This window comes from Cherax quadricarinatus, chromosome 92 (genome assembly GCF_038502225.1).
Source record: "Cherax quadricarinatus isolate ZL_2023a chromosome 92, ASM3850222v1, whole genome shotgun sequence".
Taxonomy (NCBI): Eukaryota; Metazoa; Arthropoda; class Malacostraca; order Decapoda; family Parastacidae; genus Cherax; species Cherax quadricarinatus.
This window is the reverse complement of record NC_091383.1, coordinates 6,647,377-6,669,236: the sequence shown is the minus strand read 5'-3', so window position 1 is coordinate 6,669,236 and position 21,860 is coordinate 6,647,377. Positions and strand designations below refer to the sequence as shown.

Genomic DNA, 21,860 nt, shown 5'->3' with positions numbered 1-21,860 from the left:
GGCTGAAGGTATCATCAGAGTTTGTGGAGTAAGTCAGTTGTCAAAAAGTCAATGAGAGTGTCCGGATGAAAGGTGGGTCAATCAGCGAGAAGGGAAGGTAGAGAGAGCAGCGGGGCAAAGACGACATTGGAGGTAAATTCTGCGTGCTCGTTGATAAAGTGGGCAGTCTAACAGAATGTGGCTGACTGATACTGGAACCTGACAATTCAAACAGAGGAGCAAGGTGCCTCTCCATGAGATATCCACGAGTAAGATGAGTATGGCCAATGCAAAGGCGGGAGAGAGTAGTCTCCCAACCTAGACACTGGTGACAAGAAGACGGCCAGTAACTTATACTCGGTTTAATAGAACAAAGTCTGTTATTGAGCAGAGCAGACCAACGTTGTTGCCAATGGGTGTGAAGGTGGGTAGCTATTACAGCAAAATAGTCTGGAAATGGAACACCTCTATATGAAATTGGTAGGTCATGTACTGCTGACTGCACAGCAGTGTCTGCCTGTTCATTGCCCTGTACGTCAACATGACCAGGGACCCAACAAAAAAATCTTTATGCTTAGTAAAGATACGGCATAGCCAAAGTTGGACACAAAGAACTAGGGGGGTGAGGTGTATCAAATTTCCGTATAGCCTGTAGAGCACTAAGGGAGAATGAGACAACCACAAATGATGACAGGCATAGATGTGATACAAATAAGTGCTGCAAGAATGGCATACAATTCAGCAGTAAAAATGCTAGCCGAAGATAGTAAATGCCCTCACACGATGCTGTTCGGAAACACTGCTGCGCATCCGACGCCGTCAGAAGATTTAGAGCCATCTGTGTACACGGCAATGGTACGAGAATGAGAGTGGAAGTGGTCAAGAAAAAGAGCGGGAAGCCACTGTAGGCAGTTGGGCTTTCGAGCAAGGGAATGAGAAAGAACAGACCCGAACAGCTGGAACTTCCCAGGGGGGTAGGGAAAAGTGAGATGCTACATGTGGCTGACTGATAATGGAACTTGGCAATTCTCACAGAGAGGAGCAGGGCGCCTCTCCACGAGATATCCACGAGTAAGACGAGTATGGCCAATGCGAAGACGGGAGAGAGTAGTCTCCCAACCTCGACACTGGTGATAAGAAGACGGCCAGTAACCTATACTCGGTTTAAAGATTGAAGTTTGTTGCCGAGCATAGTAGACCAACGTTGTTGCCAACGGGTGTGAAGTTGGGAAGATATTGCAGCAAAATAGTCCGTAAATGGAATACCTCTACATGAAACTGGTAGGTCATGTACTGCTGACCGCGCAGCAGTGTCTGCCTGTTCATTGCCCTGTACGTCAACATGACCAGGGACCCAACAAAAAACAATATCTTTATGCTTGGTAAAGATGCGGCGTAGCCAAAGTTGGATATGGAGGGCTAAGGGGTGAGGTGTATCAAATTTCTGTATAGCCTGTAAAGCACTAAGGGAGTCTGAGACGACCACAAATGATGACACAGGCATAGATGCAATACGGGTAAGTGCTGTAAGGATGGCATACAATTCAGCAGTAAAAATACTAGCCGAAGATAGTAAATGCCCTTGTACGACGCTGTCCGGAAACACTGCTGCGAATCCTACGCCGTCAGAAGACTTAGAGCCATCTGTGTACACAGCAATGGCATGAGAATGAGAGTGAAAGTGGTCAAGAAAATGAGAGCGGGAAGCGACCATAGACAGTTGGGCTTTCGAGCAAGGGAGAGAGAAAGAACAGACTCGAACAGCTGGAACTTCCCAGGGGGGTAGGGAAAAGTGAGATGCTACATGTACATAGAAAGGTGGTAATTGAAGAGAAGACAAGAGCAAATGAAGGCGAAGAGAGAAGGGACGGAGTAAACAGGGGCGGCGAACAAATAAAGAATGTCTACTAATATCAGTGACCATTCTATAAATGGAAGGATTGCGGAGATTGTGAGAGCATACATAGTAGCAAAGGCAATGAGCATCACGGCGATCGGACAAGGATGGAACGTTCGCTTCTGCAAAGAGGCTCTCAACAGGGGAAGAGTGAAAAGCACCAAGGCATAAACGTAATCCCTGGCGATGGATGGGATTAAGGCTAGAGAGTAGCAGGAGAGGCCGTTGAATATATCCGGTCACCATAATCGAGTTTTGATAAAATGAGGGCTGAATGTAGGCGAAGGAGAGTTCGACGATCAGCTCCCCACGAAAGATGAGCTAGGGTTTTAAGAAGGTTCAGCCGGCTGTGACAAGTTGCCTTCAGAGAGGTAATGTGAGGTTTCCAGGATAACCTACGGTCAAAGAGAAGGCCGAGAAACCTGACTATCACGTTCAGGGATGCGGGAGCCATAGAGGTACAAAGGATGATCGGAGATGACAGAGCTTCTAACGAAAATAATTTGGAGAGTTTTGGTACAGGAAAATTTAAACCCATGCATGGTGGCCCAATTGGAAACATGGTCGACCGCATGCTGGAGAGAAACTGGAATGAAGTGTCAGTCAGCGGCTGCACAAGCAATAACGAAGTCATCAACAGAGTGATGGCCAAATATTGGGTGGAAGAACAGAGGCCAAATCATTTATAGCAAGGAGAAAAAGTGTTGTGCTTAGAACACATCCCTGAGGGACACCTTCAGCTTGGACAAAGTCTGGGGAAAGCACATTATTGACTCGAACACAGAAATGTCTGTCAGTTAAAAAGTTCTTAAGGAAAGATGGTAGATTGCCTCGGAGGCCTAAGGAGTGGGCTTGGGTCAAAATATTGTACCTCCAAGTTGTGTCATATGCCTTCTCAAAGTCAAAATATATGGCAATAACTTAGTGGTTATTCGCAAAGGCATTATGAACATACATATCTAAACGTAGGAAGGGGTCTATGGTCGGACGGCCCTTACAAAAGCCATATTGACGAGTGGAGAGACTGCTCTCTAAATACCACATTAAACTTCTATTTACCAGACATTCCATCACTTTGCAAACTGCACTGGTATAAGCGAAGGACAAGGGAAGCCAAGAGAAACGATGAGCACAGTAATTACACGAGGTTGTTATTTTGAGCGAGACTGGAAAAATTAGGTATAGACACTGTATTCTAATATCTTTTACCTAATATTTGATCAACTCGAAGAGATATTAACTAGTCTTTTCTTACTAAAGACAACTCAGTGGTTATAACTATAACCATTCTTTTGTAAAGGGGGTGGGCCGGTAAGCTAGCGGAAGGCCTCTGTCAGATGACCAAAAGTTCCAACGGCGGGTCATCTGACTAAGACCCTCGTTAGGAGACTTCTTCTGTTTCCTGACAAACCTTACCTAACCTTTCGATACAATTTTCAGTTCCAACAGATATCGGAGTATTTTTACACAGGATACGTTCCAGCAGGACGAGTTGACTAATTTTTACATCTATAAGAGGAAAGCAGCCAAGGGGAATTGACAAGTTAGACAAGAACGGGAGGTTTGAAAAGCTGGGAAACGGGTATTCAGGGTTACAGCTGAAAGTTAGAAGAGCTACAGGGACGTCAGGAATTAGAGTAGAATCGCCTCGAAATATGGGGAGGCAGGTTTTATATCTAGCTTTAAGAATATTACGAGATAGTCTTCGAGGCTAAGAGGGAGTCTGGGAAGCAGAAAGTTAAGGGAGAGAACTATGATTAAACCCCTTGCAACTGAATACAGAATACACAGGCGTGTACATGTGCTTACGCCAAGTACGCGCATGTACAGAACACTACTTATCTACGTAACGCATTCAACCTATGCTGCAATTTCTATCCATATACAAATAGCAAGCTTGGAGTTCTTTATTAAATACATCGTAGACTTACACTAAGACTTCCATCCTACCTCATTCACTCCATTGTGAAGACCTGAAGATTACCTCTAACCACCACCTTGGTTAGATGTGACTTGAGTTTTACACTAGTGGCAGGTGTGGAGTCAGCAGGTTGAACGTTATTGCTGTGCTGGAGGTAGCCAGTGTCGGGTGCCAGTTTCTCTGGTTGTTGCTGTGCTGGAGGTAGCCAGTGTTGGGTGCCAGTTTCTCTGGTTGTTGCTGTGCTGGAAGTAGCCGGTGTCAGGTGCCAGTTGCTCTGGTTGTTGCTGTGCTGGAGGTATCCGGTGTCGGGTGCCAGTTGCTCTGGTTGTTGCTGTGCTGGAGGTAGCCGGTGTCAGGTGCCAGTTGCTCTGGTTGTTGCTGTGCTGGAGGTATCCGGTGTCGGGTGCCAGTTGCTCTGGTTGTTGCTGTGCTGGAGGTATCCGGTGTCGGGTGCCAGTTGCTCTGGTTGGGGCTTCAACATCATTAGCGACGCCAATATCTGAAGAGAAGAGTCGCCTCATCAGAAAAAGATTCTGGTAAGAATGGTATTTATTGCTGTTCTACATCGGCAGAGTTTAGAGCCTCTAGTAAAAAAAGAAAGCCTTTCGACACTTGTCGGAAAAAAAAAACCTTGGTAAAGCAATGAAAGCTTCTGGTGAACCAAACTTACAGTACTATAATTTGGTAAAACTTAATACAATGAAATTTAAACAATTTTAAGATTGGAGTAATGATTAAATAGTTCAGCAGTCTTATTTAGGAGTTGGGGTTTTTTTTTTTTTTTTTTTTTTTTTTTTTTTTAGTAACTGGTAGATATTGTTTGTCTGGTTAATTTTGGGTGATGAGGCGATTTCTAAGTAGGGCCTTAATTGATTTGGAGGCAGCAGGGGTCCTTTAGTGTGTTCTGGCAATAAATTCCAGATCTTCGGGCCCTTTATGTGCACAGCATTTTAGCATAGGGAGAGAAGGACACGAGGGATATCGAAGAGATTTGTGTCTTGTATTATGCCTGTTTGCTCTGTTGTAGTTATCAAGGAGGAGTTTGAGAGGAGGGTTAATATTCGAGTATAATTGTGTAGTAGGCACAATAATAAGTGTGGATGTTTTGTATATTAAGCAAGTTGAGACTCTTAAAAAGCAGTGGAGTGTGTCTAGTGCAGGAGTTGGTAATCACTCACACTGCAGCTTTTCGTTGGGTTATTATAGGTTTAAGATGATTGCTGTGGTTGAGCCCCATGCACAAATACCATAGGTGAGGTAAGGGTAAATGATTGGTAAAGAGCAAGAAGAACCGTTTGGGGTACATAGTAAAAATATTTGAAAGGATGCTTACCATTTTGGTGACTTTCTTGGATATTTACTGTATGTGGGTCTGGAATCTGAGTCTGCAGTCAAAGTGGAGACCTAGAAATTTGCCATCTGTGTGTCTTGAAATGGGTGAACCATTTACCAATATGTTTACTGTACATTTGAAGTTCTTTTTCCAAATAGCATAAAGTAGGTTTTGTCTACATTGAGAGTAAGTTTGTTGGTAGTCCAAGTAGATTTTTTTTAGTTCATCATTTACAGTGTTGTGGATTAATTTTTCTATAATTAGTAATGTGTTTGTGAAGTGTTAATATAATGTAACCTAACTATGAAGTATTAATGGCAGTCACAAAATACCAAACTAATTGTGAGGAAGCAAATGAGTGCTTCCAACTGAGTGGGGGAGGGGGGTGGAGTAGATGGCAGCAGTCAGTATGGGCGAGACTATATGGCCGACTGCTAGTCTCGGCTCTATTTTGACCCAAGAGGAGAGGTCAAAAAATGGAAAATTGAATGGACTAATGTCTGGGTGGCCGTCCTGAGATGTAGCATTGGCTCTCTCAAGGAATTTGGAAATCTGCCGAATCTTCAAATAAAATTCGGAGTAATAGTAGTAGTGCTGTCAGAAATTTATGAAGTTTACACCACAAATGTATGCCTCCCAGAGTATTAGTTCTCACTACAGGTATGTTAATTTGTAATTTTCCTACAGAAAGGGAGTCATTAAGATATGACACCAAATCTTAATTTGGCGAGTTATATGGAAATCTCCATTATACTTTTAATGTGTATTTATATCAAATTACCCAAGCAAATTACTTAAGTCAAGTAGCCATTACTGAATATCTACAGTCCACACATGTCAATTACTGGTACATTTTTTCAAATAATTTTAGAACTATATGTTCTAATAATTCAGGTCCAGATATGCAAGACTCAGGTGGGCATCAAGGAGGGATACTGTGACCTGGTGACCTAAAGTCCCACTTGACTGAGGTGCATCGATATCAGCAAACTGATATACCAGTTATTATAATAAAAAAAGAAGCACTAAACCACAAGGGCTTGATATACCAAGATTTCTTCAAAGTTATGAGAGGGAAATAATTCGTGACATTGCCTGTAAAATTTACTCGAATAATTTCTCACAAGATTGTCTTTGGTCCTTCGAACCGGATACGAGCGACTTGAATGAAAGAATTTGTTTTGGTTTACATAAAATTAAATAAATCCAAATAAACCCATTATATAATGTATTAATGTTTGTGTAATTAATATAATAATTTATATAAATATGAATAATAATTAATGTATTAATGTTTGTGTAATTAATTGCCAAGCTCAGCGAGGCCAGGATTGTAATTACTATAATTAAATTGCAAAGCTCAGAGTTAGGAATGATAGTAGTCTTTTCTGATAACTATAATTTGCTAAGCCAGGAAATATTTGGCTAGGATTTTTGGTGTCTCATTGTAACTGTATAATCAGTGTTCATTAATTGAATTTAATATGTATGAACCATGGATGTAACTAGCAAATCCATGGATATTCGAGCAATGAAGGAGTCATTAACTGCTAGGAAAGGTCACGTTTTAAGTTTGTGCCTGCTTACTGTCCGCTTCTTGACTAGCCGTTATCTTCTTTTCTTTGGGAATTCTGCTCTCACAAGTTTGTTCTTTAATAAATCGTCTTTCTTCCAAGCCAACATGGGTGGTCGTTTGGGAAAATTATTCCGCCCAGGTGGCCTGCCCAAATTAGCCATCAATCCATTCTCAGAGGGTTGTTAGTTCTTTCCTAAATTCTGATGCAAACTGTTGATTGTAAAGTGAGGTAAGTATTCTACAGTCCACTGGCTTGCTTTTAGGTTTCAATAGTTGGAGTCTGTCCAGCACATTTAATTTTCTCTCTGCGTGTTCAAAACAGCTATCTGGATAACCTCTGGCTCTAAAGAAGTCCCACATCTCATTCAGTGCTTCTTTGAAGCATCTCTCTTTGCTGCAGATTCTCTCTATTCTCAGGGCTAGTGAAAAAGGTAGTGATTGCCTGAGGGATTGAGGATGTGAGGAGGTCCAGTGCAGATACTGGTGTGCATTACCTGGTTTGTAATACGTTCGAATGTGTATCTCTTCTTTCGTTCAAATAGATCACTGTCCAAAAACGGCAGTTCAGAACTGTTATCTTTCAATGCAAACTTTAGTGATGGGTGTGCTCTATTCACCCAGGACACTAACACTGCTATCTTCTCATCCCCACCTTCTATTATACAAAATATGTCATCTATATATCTCTTGTAAAGCAGCACTGGAGGGCTTTCTTCGTTCCTGTTTCTCCCCAGGTTACAATGGATGAAGACCTCGGCCACCGCGGCACTCACCGAGGTTCCAATCGCTGTTCCCATCTCTTGTCTACATGTCTCGTTAAACTTCAGGATCCTATCCTCCATTGTGAGTAAGAGGGATTTTCGTACCAGTTCTTTGCTTGGAGGTCTTCGAATCCCTAGGGATATCAGGTCTTTCATCGTTCCTAGATTCTCCTTGTAGAACTCTGCAACTACCCCTGCCTTTGGGATAGAAAGGTAAAGCGACTATGTCTAAAGATTCTAGTCATAGATCCATCAGGGCTGTTCTTATCCATTGCCTGGTTTCCTCTATGACTGTTAGAAAGTGAGTGGTACCCTTCAACCCATCTGGCAGCTGTTCAAGAATGGCATTAATAGTGCTGTCACAATCTTGTCAATCGGTCGTGTTGGAACAGCACAGCCTGAGAGTACTGGCCTTGTTTTGAAGATTCTTGTATCCGGCTCCATATCTGTGTTTTTGGGAGAAAGTACATATTTGGTATTTTACTTAAAAACTAGTAAAGAATCCCTAAGGGATTCTTTACTAGGTAGGGGTGTTGGTGGGAGGGGTAGTAGTGAAAATGGGTAGGGGAGGAGGAGAGCTGGTGGGTGTAGGAAGTGGGGGGGGTGGGAGAGAGGGAGTAGTTAGAGGTTGTAGGGGGTTTAGAAGAGAAGCAAGGAAGAGGGATGATTAGAGAGGGAAGATAGACAAGATTAGGTTAAGGACATGCGAGTAATCTGATTGGTAAGCTTGAGAGATTACCATTGCAGAGTGGGCAGCAGTGGCGAGTTGACAGTTAGCTTTGTGTGGGTGTAGGCATAGATGAGGTGTTTGTAGTCTGTTGGTGTTTGATGTGTGTAGGGTAGAAGAGGTAGACCAAGTGCGTGGGGAGGCCCAGGCACTGGGGGTGGGGGAGGGTGGTTTGGTAGGGGAGGCAGGTACAGGGATGGGGTTGGGGAGGGAGGGAGGTTGGCTAGCTCTGAGGGAGGAGAAAATGTCTTTTCTAGAGGGGCAGGAATTTGCAACTGCAGTGTGTGACCCGCTGCAGTTAGAACATTTAAGGGGGAGGTTGCAAGTATTCCAGAAGTGGCCAGTTGCTGAACATCTGGAGCAGACTTGTGTAGATGTACATGTGTTTTTGCCGTGGCTGAATTTGTAGCATTTCAGACATTGTGTGATTGGGTGGAAGTTCGGAGTGGAGAGAGAGTTTGGAGGAATGCGGATGGTCTTGGCAAGGATTCCTTGACTGAAGAGTGTAGAGGCGTCAGGAGTAGAACAGCGTATTTTGAGAATGGTAGAGTTTTCGGGTCTGTAAATACCATCAACAGAGACTTTGTTCTTAGTACTGATGTCTTATTAAGTCTTCTTTGTGTCATAGGCTGTCAGGAGAGAGTAGTCTACGTGTTTAGCAATGACTGTGCTTTTGGCACGGTGCTCAGGAGTCCAAATAATGGCGAAGCCTGCATTGAGAAGTTTTTGTCTGGTATCGGTTGAGTTGTACGTTTTGTAAGAATATTTGTGAAGGAGTTTGAAGCCTGAGTTGGTTTTAAAGACTTTTTATTGAGGTGCACCAGTGATCTGATATAATAAATTTTCAGGACAGATAGTGGCATCAGGATTAGAGAATTTTAGGTTTAGCGAGAAGGAATTGGATTTAGAAGAGGCAGAGGCAGGTGCGGGCGGTAGAGGGAGAGTGGAAGGGAGGTGGAAGGCAACGAAAGCATCATCTAATTACGTAGTGGCTGTGACAATCGACTAAAAATTGAGAGTACTCAGCTAGGCAAGTACGTATAAGTAGACACACGTACTTGCTTGGCATAGGACACTGAGGTGGTGAACTGTAGCTTAATGGAGCACTGTATATCCTGAGCGGCGGCGAGACTGGCTGTATGTCGTGCAGTCGACAGGCATAGAGACTTCAGGCAGCAACAGGCTTCCTGCACTTGGGTAGGCAACCACTGACACCAATCCTGATGGTGAAGAGGAAGACGAAGTAACAGCAAGCACCACTAAGTGAAGTCTCTCCCAACATGGGGGTAATCAGAGGCGAGATCGTCGATGATCAATGAACAGATTTCGGCTGTGAACACGGGCGAACGAACGAACAAGTTCAGGTAAGATCCCAAATGGGACGAGTGGGGAAGACGGGACAGACGAAAAATAGCGCTGGAGAGAAGTGTTCTTAGTCGTAGAAACAGAACCAGGTAGGCGGGATTCCCCAGTGGAAGTAAGTCATACCCAAGGGATGGGGTAGTAGTAGCCACCGCCGCCGCGAAGGTCATGTGGACATCCTCTGAACCAAGATTCCATGATGTTGCATTATCTGACAAGTTGTACATGAATGGTATACAATACTAACAAGATGAAAATTAGACGTGTGCAACATTTGATTATCTATATTGTAGAAGTTTCGCCATCCAGTGGCTATCAGTACAGATTCTTGGACATAATTAGAAAACAAAAGAACTATATACAAAAGATGAGGTAATTAGTATGGGCCACCAGGCCTGCTGCAATGTTCTTCCTTTATGTTCTTATTAAGCTGGTAGGTGCAAAGGTTATGAACATTCCCGAGCTTGGGAGAGGCTTTTTAACTTGAATGGTGCTTGCTGGACCACCTTCATCCTCACTATCAGGATTGGTGCATCATTGGCCACCTACCCAAGGGCAGAAAGTCCCCCCTCTGTAATCCTGTTGTTGACTTAAGTCTACACCTCAGCCCGAGTGTGTCGTCTGCATGTTATACAGATAGGGTTACCTCTCCTCACCGCTCAGGGCATACAGTGTTCCACCGGCAACTGTTCACCTCTCGATTCAGTGATGGACGCCTCCTACGATGCCTCTACAGAAAACTAAGGCAAGTGCGTCTATTATACACGTACTTGCCCTGCTGAGAATTCTCGCAGATTTGTCCGTTTTTACACAACTGATGCCGCCACTAAAAGTATATTTACTTTACACAAGCTAGGTTTTTTGATTGTGTGCTTCCTCCCAAGCACTTCAGGCTCCTGTCTGCTACTGTTTCTTCTTTTTTGGGAACTGCCCTCACTAGCCTTGTTTTGCTATTCATGGGGGGGTTACACTGCTCTATATCCCCCCCACTGGTTATGCATTTTCCACTGAATAATGGATCCTTCCAGCTGCATGTTATTAACATGCTCTATTTTAGAGCTACTAATTCTCAGCTCTTTGAGAATGCCAAATGACTTAAGAGACATTGCACCTCTCCAGGTAATAATGATAGAGCCCACTCGCTAATTTGGTTCATATCATAGTAGGTGGCTTTCTGCTGGTATTGATCGTTCATTGATGCAATCTGAGTGTCACTTGCAACCTTCCTATCTAGTATGAAAACCTTCCTTTTTTCTATATTGCACATCAGCAAGTCAGGCTTCCTCGTTCCGGCTGCCGTAGGAATTTGTGGCTCGTTAGCAACTGCATGTTTGCTCAACAGTAATAAAAGGGTGAATGAATGAATGAATGAATGAATGAATGTATGTATGTATGTATGTATGTATGTGTGTGTGTGTGTGTGTGTGTGTGTGTTTGTTTCCCTGGCACTGGTGTTGGTGACAGTCAACAGGTTGGGTAATATGATAGATAATGGAACAAGCCCATTATCTGTCTGTGCTTGTGGAAATTATATTGGGAGGGGTCCCAATCATATGTAGCATCTTGCCTAAAAGGGGAAAGAGCAGAGCATTTGTATCCTGCCTGTAGCGAGGTCAACAGAGCGATGCTACGGCTCCAACATATCTAAGAAAACTAAAGATCTGAAGAACACCTCCAATTCACTGACATATGAAGCAATAATGAAACTACAAGCTGACACCATGAAGATTCTACACGCCACTTGAGACACCTTCGCCCAGCAACTCCATCTCTCCACTCCCCGACGATGCTCCCTCCAAGGTGCTGTACTGCATGGTGTATGTACACCTTGCAAATGCAACAAGCCCCAGCACTTTCAGCACCACTATTAACTAACTATTTCGTCTGAACAACATGCCTTCAATTTTCTGGACTTCACACCTTCAGCAGACATCCTGAAGATCATTCCCAACATTCTGAACTTAGACGTATCAAAAGAGGTGAAGGTCATCTTATGAATAAGTACATTGACATTAAGAGGACGTTAAAATTTAAAAGGGGATAAGAAAAGCTAAACGGGAGTATGAAATTAAAGTTGCTAGGGATTCGAAAACCCAAAAAGTTTTTTTTCCAGGTTTATAGGAGAAAAGCTAGAGATAAGATAGGTCCCCTTAAAAATATCTCTGGGCATATTACTGACAAGGAGAATATTCTAAATGTGCTCTATTCTTAATAATTATTTTCTCTCGGTTTTCACTCAGGAAGACTAACAATATCCCAGTAATTAATTTTTATAGTGGGCCTGAAGATAAATTATGCAATATCATAGTCACTAGCGAAATGGTTATCAAACAGATAGACCGGTTAAAGCAAAATAAATCCCCTGGCCCTGATAACCTTTTTTTTAAGGGTTCTTAAAGAGTGTAAAATGGAACTTTGTGAACCATTGACTAATATTTTTTATGTCTCTCTTCAAACAGGTGTAGTGTTTGATATGTGGACGATGGCTAATGTAATTCCTATTTTTAAAACAGGGGACAAGTCATTACCGTCAAATTACCTCCCAATAAGCCTAACCTCAATTGTAGGCAAATTACTAGAGTCAATTATAGCTAATAATATAAGAAGCCAACTGGATAAGCACAGCTTGATTAATGATATTGAGCATGGATTCACGAGAGGCCGTTCCTGCCTAACTAATTTATTAACCTTCAGTAAAGCTTTTGAGGCTGTTGATCATGATAGAGAATTCGATATTGTTTATTTAGATTTTAGTAAGGCTTTTGATAGAGTACCACTTCAGAGACTGTTAAAGAAAGTGGCAGCTCATGGCATTGGGGGAAAAGTGCTCTCATGGATCGAGTCATGGCTCACCAATAGGAAGCAGAGAGTATGCTTAAATAGGGTTAAATCCTAGTGGGGATCTGTAACAAGTGGCGTACCACAGGAATCAGTCTTGGGCCCGTTGTTGTTTATAATATATATCAATGATCTTGAGGGTATTACTAGCGATATGAGCAAATTCGCCGATGACACACAGATAAGTAGGACAATTGATTCAAACGTAGATGTTATGGAACTTCAGGAGGATTTAGGCAAACTCAATTCCTGGTCAGAAATGTGGCAGATGCAGTTCGATGTAGATAAATGCAAGGTTCTGAAGCTTGGGAGTGTCCATAACCCTAGTACTAATCAGTTAAATAACGTAGAACTTAGCCATACAGATTGCAAAAGAGATTTGGGGGTTACGGTAAGCACCAACCTTAAACCAAGACAGCAGTGCTTAAGTGTACGTAACAAAGCAAACAGATTACTGGGATTTATATCAAGAAGTGTAAGCAACAGAAGTCCAGCTGTTATTTTGCAGCTTTATACATCATTAGTAAGGCCTCACCTAGATTACACAGCTCAATTCTGGTCTCCATATTACAGAATGGATATAAATTCGCTAGAAAACATCCAGCGTAGAATGACCAAATTAATACATAGCATTAGAAATCTTCCATATGAAGAACGATTAAAGACTCTTCAACTGCATTCACTTGTAAGACGAAGAATGAGGGAAGCCATGATCGAAATGTTTAAGTGGAAGATGGGTATTAACATAGTAGATATGAAAAAGGTTTTGAGGATATCCTTTCAAGAAAGAACCCTCAATGAACATCAAAATGGTATACAATACCGACAGGTTGGTAGGTAAGACACATAGGCAACAGTTAGGCAACTTTATTCCGAAACGTTTCGCCTACACAGTAGGCTTCTTCAGTCGAATACAGAAAGTAGGCAGAAAGTAGGCACTACTACTACTACTACTCTGCACCTCTCCTTCCGACAGTATTTAAGTCTCCGCACTGTCGCTTGATCTTCAGATAGTTCCTGACTATGGAACTGAACTTCTCCAGGCCGAGGGACTGACAACCTCAAATTCTACGACTTTAAGGGTGATGGACTGATTACATCGTCTTCTCTACTGTTCCTGCCTACTTTCTGTATTCGACTGAAGAAGCCTACTGTGTAGGCGAAACGTTTCGGAATAAAGTTGCCTAACTGTTGCCTATGTGTCTTACCTACCAAAGAACCCTCAATAATGGATTCAAATTGGATAAGTTTAGATTTCGAATGGATATAGGAAAGTATTGGTTTGGAAATAAGGTAGTTGAGTGGAACAGTATACCTAGTAGTATTATTGAAGCTAAAATGTTGGGTAGTTTCAAATTTAGGTTAGATAAATACACGAGTGAGAGGGGTTGGATTAGAGAGAGACTTGCGTAGCATTGAAAATTGGGTTGGGCAAATATTTTCTTAGTGGGAAGGATTGTAAAGGACTTGCCTAGTTTGGGCCAACAGGCCTGCTGCAGTATTCCTCCTTATGTTCTTACTGCACCTGCAGACCTGTCTCTTGCCCAAGCAACTGATCCTGTAACTTCTATAACCACTTCCACCACCGACAATAATGATCATGCTACCTCAACCACCGTCTCCCAACCTGCTGTTACACCACCATTACACCCCTCCACTGCTCCTGTCGAACCTCAGTCACCTGCTAACACCATTGTAGACTCGCCAAATGAATCCACTTCAGAAGATAGTGACCACTCCAGTAAACCCTCATGGGAAAACCTTACCTTCTACATTTCTCCATCGAATACTGACACCATGACCTGTTATACAATGTCCAAGTGCTACAAATTTGGTCATGATCAATCCTCCTGTTTCAAACACTAAATTTGCTCATCCACTAAAATGCCCAAGCTGCCAACAACCTTACCCTGCTACATAATATCAATGCCCTAAACACAAGGAATATACCCTGTCTCTATGCTCTGCTAAATCAATTAATTCTACTAACTCATTGACCACTTCGCTCTCGGGCTGAGTGGTTGTGCTGCGTGGAAACTTCAGGTTTCACCTTTGTACAACTTCCTATTTTCTCCAAGATGGCGGCCAGTTGCTGCAGGAGGAATAACACTGTATTGACTTGGTCAAAGGGGCAATTTACCCGATGAATGCCTCCATTTTACTGCCAGAGATAGTCCAGGACACGTTCTGCATTGACAACGATGAGCTATATGGGATTGGTCTTAATGGATCAAGTTCTGCACAGTGGCAGCTTATGAGAGGACGGTGACTATATCAGGAGAAGTGTATCACCGTATCATCTGGGCTGGAGGTGCGCTTGCAGGTTGCCTCCAAATACTACACCTGGGTGAGAATTTGAAACGTTCCTTTTGAAGCGGATGATGTGGACATTGGCGAGACATTTCAACACTATGGTGAGGTGCATGCTGTGACATTGGGACGTTGGATGGAAGGAATATACGCGGGGCTTCCTGCAGGTTCTTACACTGTCAAGATGACATGGCAAAGACCCATACCCTCACATGTAGTCCTAGAGGATTTTAGGACACAGGTGTTTGTGACTTATGCAGGACAATGTAAGACGTGTCGTTTGTGTGGTGCTTTTGACCATGTGGCGGCCGGGTGTGGTACGGCAGCATCCCCACAATCATCGGAAATACCAGTGATTACCGTCTTTGGTGGCTTCTTTGTCTGCTCCTGTGAATGCAGAGGGCACTGGAAGATGGGTGGACGAAGTGGATGGTGTGGGCGAGCGTTGTGTAATGCTACCAGAAGTCTTGGACACTCCCACACAGGAAGGAGCTGGTGTTGGGCAGGAGCCTGTAGGGGTGGGGGAGGCAGGTGAACTACAGGACTTATCTGAATCCCTGCAGGAGATTATTAGGTCTTTCCTGGAAGTGCCAGCAGAGATCCCCTCTAAGTGGGGAACTTACGATGGTTGAGGAGAACCTGCATGGGCAGGTCCCAGGGCCTCCAGGGTCAGGGTCTGGCTTGTTGCAGTTGCATCAGGTGGAGGCTGAGGTGTACAGGGAGAATGAGAATGCTGGGATGGAGATAGAGGGTGAATCTAGGAGAGCTGGAGGCTCGTCGGATGACGAGGTCATTACTCCTGCTCAGCGTTCTGGTAAGAAGACGTGAGTGGGTGTGACTAAGAAAGGGCAGGGTAGTGCACAGGGGGGGAGGGGGTCCAGGGGGGCAAGAGCGCACGGGAGAAGGCAGGAGCAACAAAAAGTGTAATAGACAGGCCACAGAGACAGAAGAATGCCTCCTTTTCTGCACATTTAAGTGTGTCAATGTGAACGGCCTTAGGGGAGGGTGGTGAGGGGAGAGGGGCTATAGGGGGTGGTTAGGGCGTGTTTTCTGGGGATTTATATGCCAGCAGATAGTAATAGATGGGTAAAGGTGGATTTTGTACTGGAGGTTTTGCTTTTTCACTTGAGGGGTTTACCCATGGTTTCTATAGTAAGCGGTGACTGGAATTGTGTAATTAGACATAAGGAGTTGGAGCCGAGAGGGGGCAGGGTGTGTGCTTGGGGTGTTGAGGGATTTGTTGAGGGAGGTAGGGGTTTACGACACAGGGCAGATGGGTGGAGGGTGGAGCACAAGTTTGTGTGGTGGGGTTATGCTGCCAGATTGGATCGCATTTATATCACTTTTGGGATCACAATGGAACGTGTGCTGATGGTTAACTTTGGTTTTTCGGACCATCGTGCAGCTTTCGCAGAGATGGCATGGGATGGTGTGGTTTGCCGGTATGCAGGTTATTGGAAATTTAATGTGAGGTTACTTCAGGGGGAGGAGGAGGGATTGTCATTCAAGGACTGGTGGAGGCACCTCTGGGATGCATGCACCCAGGAGGAGGATGTATTGGGATGGTGGGAGAAGCATACTAAACGGCGGATTAAGGAGTATTATCAGCATAGAGGATGGGATGAGGCACGGTGGAGGTTTGGTTTACAGAAATACCTTGAGGGGCAGCTCAATGAGTGTTATGAAGGGGGAGGGGATGGTAGGCATGGGGATATAGAGGATCTAAGGGGAAGATAGAAGGGTATACAAAATTCTCGCTTTGATGCGATACGTGTGAGGGTGGGTTAGAGGAGGTACTATGGGGAGACAAACCGTCAGGATGCGTTTTGCGGAGGTTCAGGGAAAGGCAGCAGATGACCACAATTATGGGATTAAAGGTGTGTAATGGGGTGGGGGATATAGGGTGGGGCAAGTATTTAAAGCAGGGAGAGGGTGGAGGAAGGGAGGGAGAGATTGTAGGGGAAGGAATTCTGGAGGTTTTAGGAGAGGAGAGAGCAGCACTAGGGGGTAGGATCAGTGAGCAGGAGGTGGGGGAGGTGGTAATGTGCTTGAGTAGGGGAAAGGCATCGGGGATTGATGGGATCCCAAATGATTCCTATATTGCAAATTGGGATAGTATGAAGGAATGTCTGGTCTCTTTGCTTAACTGTATGAAGGAAGGGGGAGTGCTGGGCGAGATGCAGGGTACGGGGGTAGTTGTTTTGGTTCATAAGGGAGGGGGGGGAGGACCCTGGGTACCTATAGGGCAATCTCCCTCATGTGTTCTGATAAGTTTTTTGCAAAGGTTTTAGGTAATCACATGAAGAAGGGGATTGACCTTGTTCTACATAGAGGACAGTATGGGGTACCAGGACAAAGTATGCATGAGGGACATGGGCGAATTAGGGATTTTGTGAAAAGCAGACAAGGGGTTGGGGGTTGTCTCTTGGGGATCGATTGGAAGCAGGCATAGGACTGTAGATAGAAGTATGTTGCGGAGCATTTTACAAAGACAGGGATTTGGGGAAGAGATTGTACAGCGGGTGAATACTTTGTGTATGCCTGCGTGGGTCAGAGTACAGGTTAAGGGTAAGTTGGGGTTGCCGGTGCAGTTGGGGAGGAGTTTGCGACAATGTTGTCCCTTGTCCCAAATCCTCCTTGCATGCAAGACCCCTTTTACAGGCTTATTGAGGAAGGAGTGTGGGAACAGGGAGGGGAGGGTCCTGGCAGACCTGGGATTGTGGGGTATGTGGATGACACCACAGATTGGTGGGAGGAGAGAGTGGATTGGTGAATGTGGGACATATAATAGAGATCTTTGGCGGGGCTACTGGGATGAGGGTTAATAGAGCAAAGTCTAAGTTATTGGAAGTAAGTACACGAGTGGGGGGCTTGGGGAAGGAGTATGGGTAGAATGTTGTGGATAGAATTAAGATCTGTGGGGTTGTGTACATGGCAGGTGCTGGGGAGGCACAAAGGGTAAATTCAGTGGAGGTTGTGAGTAGAGCGTTGGGGAGGATGCGTGGGTGGAGGGCTGGGGATCTAACATTGCAGCAGCAGGTGGTGGTGGTAAACACTTGTGTATAGTAAACTGTGGGGAGTAGCGGAAGTCTATCCACTGAGGTAGTGTGATATTCAGGAACTGGAGAGGGGGGGGTCTTGAGGTATGTATGGGGTTATGGGTGGCCGTGGCTATGGAACGAGGTTGTGATGACAGGCATGTGGCAGGGGGTGGGGCTGGATCTCATACCTTTGGACGCATGCTCAGACTCGACCCCCACAACCTCAACTAGGTGAGTACAAAGGCAGTGTATGTGAAGCAGCAGTACCTAAGGGCGGGAGGGGAGAGGGGTATAAGGGTGGGAGCAGTCATGGAGGATGTGAGGAAATGGTGGAAGTGGAAGGCATTATTGATGTGTGAAGATATGGTGTGTAATTTGTTAACAATACGGGATGCAAGGAAAGTAAGGGTAAGCAGGCTTGGGAGGACAGGTAGGCAGGGTGAGGTGATTCAGGGAGCAGATATGTACCCGATATATGATTGGAGGGGCATTTGGGAAGACTTTCGAAAGATTAGATTAAACCCAAAGGTTCATGAACTGGTCAATAGGTTCTTGCTGGGAATTCTTGCTTCAAGATCTGTGCTATATAGGATGGGTTATGTAGGTGCGAGGAATTGTCCACGTTGTGGGGAGGAGGAGACTGCTTTCCATGCTGTATATTTCTGTGAAAATTTTGGGGTTTTAAGGACATGGTTAGTGAGGGTCATCGGTATAGTGGCAGGGGGGGGGAGGTAACATATCAACTTTGAGGGCTTTGCATTTTGATGTGGGAGGGGGTAGCCAAGGACGTTCGGCAGGCAGTAATGTGGTGGCAGATTTTTTGTACGTTTCTTGGGGTTTGCGGGAGGTGGGGGGTGACTGTAGGGTGCGGGCGCTTGCGATGAGTATGTACCATATGGTTTGCAGGAATAGGCTACTATATGGGAGGGTGTGGATAAATAGTTTTTCTTGGGGTTATCATAATCTGACAGTAGGTGTTTCGTTAGGGTTGGGAGTAGGGTAGATCTGGAATGGGTTTATTTCCCTGCGACTGTCACTTTTGTTTGTTATTGGGTTTAGTGGAGTTTGGAATAAGTGTGTGTGGTAGTGGAGTTTGGAATAAGTGTGTGGGTGTGCCGTTAAGCACGAGGGGGGGTGTAGTGGGGAGGGGTGGACAGGAGACATGATTAAGAGACTGGGGTTTTGACTTGAAACTTCAGGTATGGGCCAGAGTATAAAAGGAGTGTGTTTGTGGTTAATGCAGGCAGTATCATGTCGGGGGCTGGCAGGGAGGGGGAGGCTTTCTGAAGTGTCAGGGGCCAGGATGGTTTTTAATGCTTGATGTAGTACGGATCTGCATATGTACTACCATGTGTGCTATGTACGGTTTCAGGAGTTTCGCTCCTGTGTGGGACTGTTTTACAACTGTCATATGCTGTTTAGGTAGGGTGTGCCATGGTCTTCCTGTGTGGTTCGACACTTCATTAGGTGTTGGATTTATGTGGCAAGTGAAACATGTCCTGGTTAGGGTATTCACAGGAGACCTTTATTAGATGCTTGAAGACAGGGAAGTAATACGAAGGCCCAATGTTCCCACTTTGGTTTATGCTTATAGATCCAAAGGAAATCTTTTATAACTATTAAATTTTGGTTTGGGCGAATCCTGTTGTCAGAAAGCTAACTGTTACAAGGTTACGGGATATGTTAATGTAATGTACTTACTACTTATTTTGTATTATTTGAAAGTTCTCTTAACGTTTTATAAGGATATCTACTTCTCTGTTTGGTTATTAATGTTTTTTTGTGTGTTTTTGTAATAGCTGTATCACACTTATGACATTGTGTATTTTATGTGGTGGTATTGTAAGCCAAGTGGAATTTATAGCCTTTACCCTTGTATTATGATTTACGAACTTGGTGTATCATTGTAGAATTGTTTGTGTTATGTTCATTAGTGATGTTAGTTTTCATACCTTTTGGCTAGTATTGTATGTGTGTGTTAGGTTAACGAAAATTTTTATTGTGCACTCTTTGCAGTCTTATAAAACTTTGCATTACTCTGATAGGGGGGGATGGGCGGGGTAGAGGGAGTTTAGTTGGAAAGTTATGGAATTAAACATACTATATTACCTTGTTTTGGTATCTAAGATGTTCAAGTCATGGTTTTGGATCAGATTTTATTTTTGTAGAGAATTGTTCATTTTTATTTTCGGGTTCTTTTGGTGCTATGTCATGTTATATAATGTCAGGTTTCTACAGTGTTTTCCAGTACTCTCCATAAGTGGGTAATAATTTGTGTTTTCCTTTCAGATACTCTTTCCCTTCGCATCCTCAACCTTCTCTCACCTCTGCCAGCCCAAACCTCCATTACCCTACTAGAAGCAACCACAGCGGCCGAGGAAAAACACACATCGATACCAGATAAGAGCGTGGAAACATTGAAAGAATTATCAAACCACAGAAACCTCTCAAGCTCTCCTCCTTCAGACACCCAACAGACACAGTAAACTATTATTATTAAAGATTCGCCGGTATTTCTCCCGGCCCGGGCCTTTTCCAAGTGGTGGCCCGGCCCTGGCTCCCTGTCTAGGGAGTGAGACCTATGCCTCCCATGGGAGGAGGCACAAGTACCCACTCATCTTTGGGACCAACTGTCCCCAGGCCTAGCTTCTCGTAAGGAGAAACTAGGCCTCTCTGGTCTCCCATCCCCGCCCCAAGAGGCCTAATGGGAATGACAGGCTTGTGAGCTGAAAGCTCGGGCTCAGGCACCTGCCCTACCCTAGAAGGGCTGGGCATAGTGTCGATCACACTAAACTAGATGACCTATGTAACATGCTTCTGCAGACTGCACACTTAGGATGGGACCAGAACTAGCAAGACATCTATACCCTGCTACCACAAACAACATGGCCGTTAAGGTCACACAGTTCAATATACGAAACTACTGTTCAACCTAACTTTTATATGGAGTACTTTCTGGCACCCATCAAGTCCAAATATGGGAGTCCACTTATTCTTGGTGTTGGGTTTTTACATTCTAATGTTAACCGGACCTGACTTGTGTTTATTTACGTAATTATTCTTAAATAACAAAAAAGGCACAATACCGTGACTGGAACGATACACAAATAACCCGCACATAAAAGAGAAGCTAACGACGACGTTTCGGTCCGACTTGGACCATTTACAAAGTCACACACTCTTATGTGCGGGTTATTTGTGTAATTATTCTTGATCCGCTCCATTTTAAAGCCCTTCTGCCTAACGTTTGAGAGACTTCTGGTCCGGTTTTAACTTGTGTTTTATTGCCTTGTACTCTGCTTGTGTCGTCCGACAAGAGACAAGGCGGGCTGCCAACACTAAGTCAATAGCCAAAACTGCTCAGTGACTTATCTTTTATATCCCTTTGGATGCCATATAACTGGTGCCAGAGCCAACAAAAGAAACTGTACTGAAGATATGCCCAGTGTTGTCCTCTGAAGAGCCACTTGCGGCACCTAGATGAACTAAAGCCTGAGTTCTGAAGACATTAATTGACGACTATGTCTCGTGTGGTGTGTTACTTCACTACAATCTTGATGGCTTTGAAGGGACTTGAGCTAGAGTTCGTCACGGCCATGCTAGTGGGAGATTTGTCTGTAAAAACTTGCATTTGTGGTCACAGTAGTGGGCTATGTTAACCTTCCTATGGTGTATAAATGTACCTAGTTAGATGAATCTTATTGTAACCAGCTGGCCCAGTGGCTAACGCGTCGGTCTGGGGTTTTATGACTGACCGCGGGTTCTAACCCACCCATGGTATGGTTTATCTTGGTGGTCGTCACTCTCATACTCTCTTCAGTGACCATCTATTGAAGATATGCTGCCATCTTTAATAGTGTGGGAATCAGTCCCACACTAGAGTCCATATTATTATTATAATCAAGGGGGAAGCGCTAAACCCGGAGGATTATACAGCGCCTGGGGGGGGGGATGTGGAAGGCATTCAGGCTTAAGTCGGGGAACTGGAGCACAGATCCAATTCCCTAAATCAAGAGCCCCTCACCAACATCAAGGAGCCTTCCTTGAGGGGCTAGAGTCCATAGAAAATATAGTCTTTCACAAACCATGAAACTGGTGGAGATAGAACTCATGGC

At 44.2% G+C, this 21,860-nt stretch overlaps 1 long non-coding RNA gene across 1 annotated transcript in view; it reads right to left on the bottom strand.

Annotated features, from left to right (window-relative positions):
* LOC128698362 (uncharacterized) overlaps nt 1-21,860 on the bottom strand; it is a 48,208-nt gene that overhangs the window by 8,937 nt on the left and 17,411 nt on the right. Inside the window, exon 2 of the long non-coding RNA XR_008408457.2 lies at nt 3,827-4,296. This is a non-coding gene — a long non-coding RNA (uncharacterized lncRNA). The remainder of the gene's footprint in view (nt 1-3,826; nt 4,297-21,860) is intronic.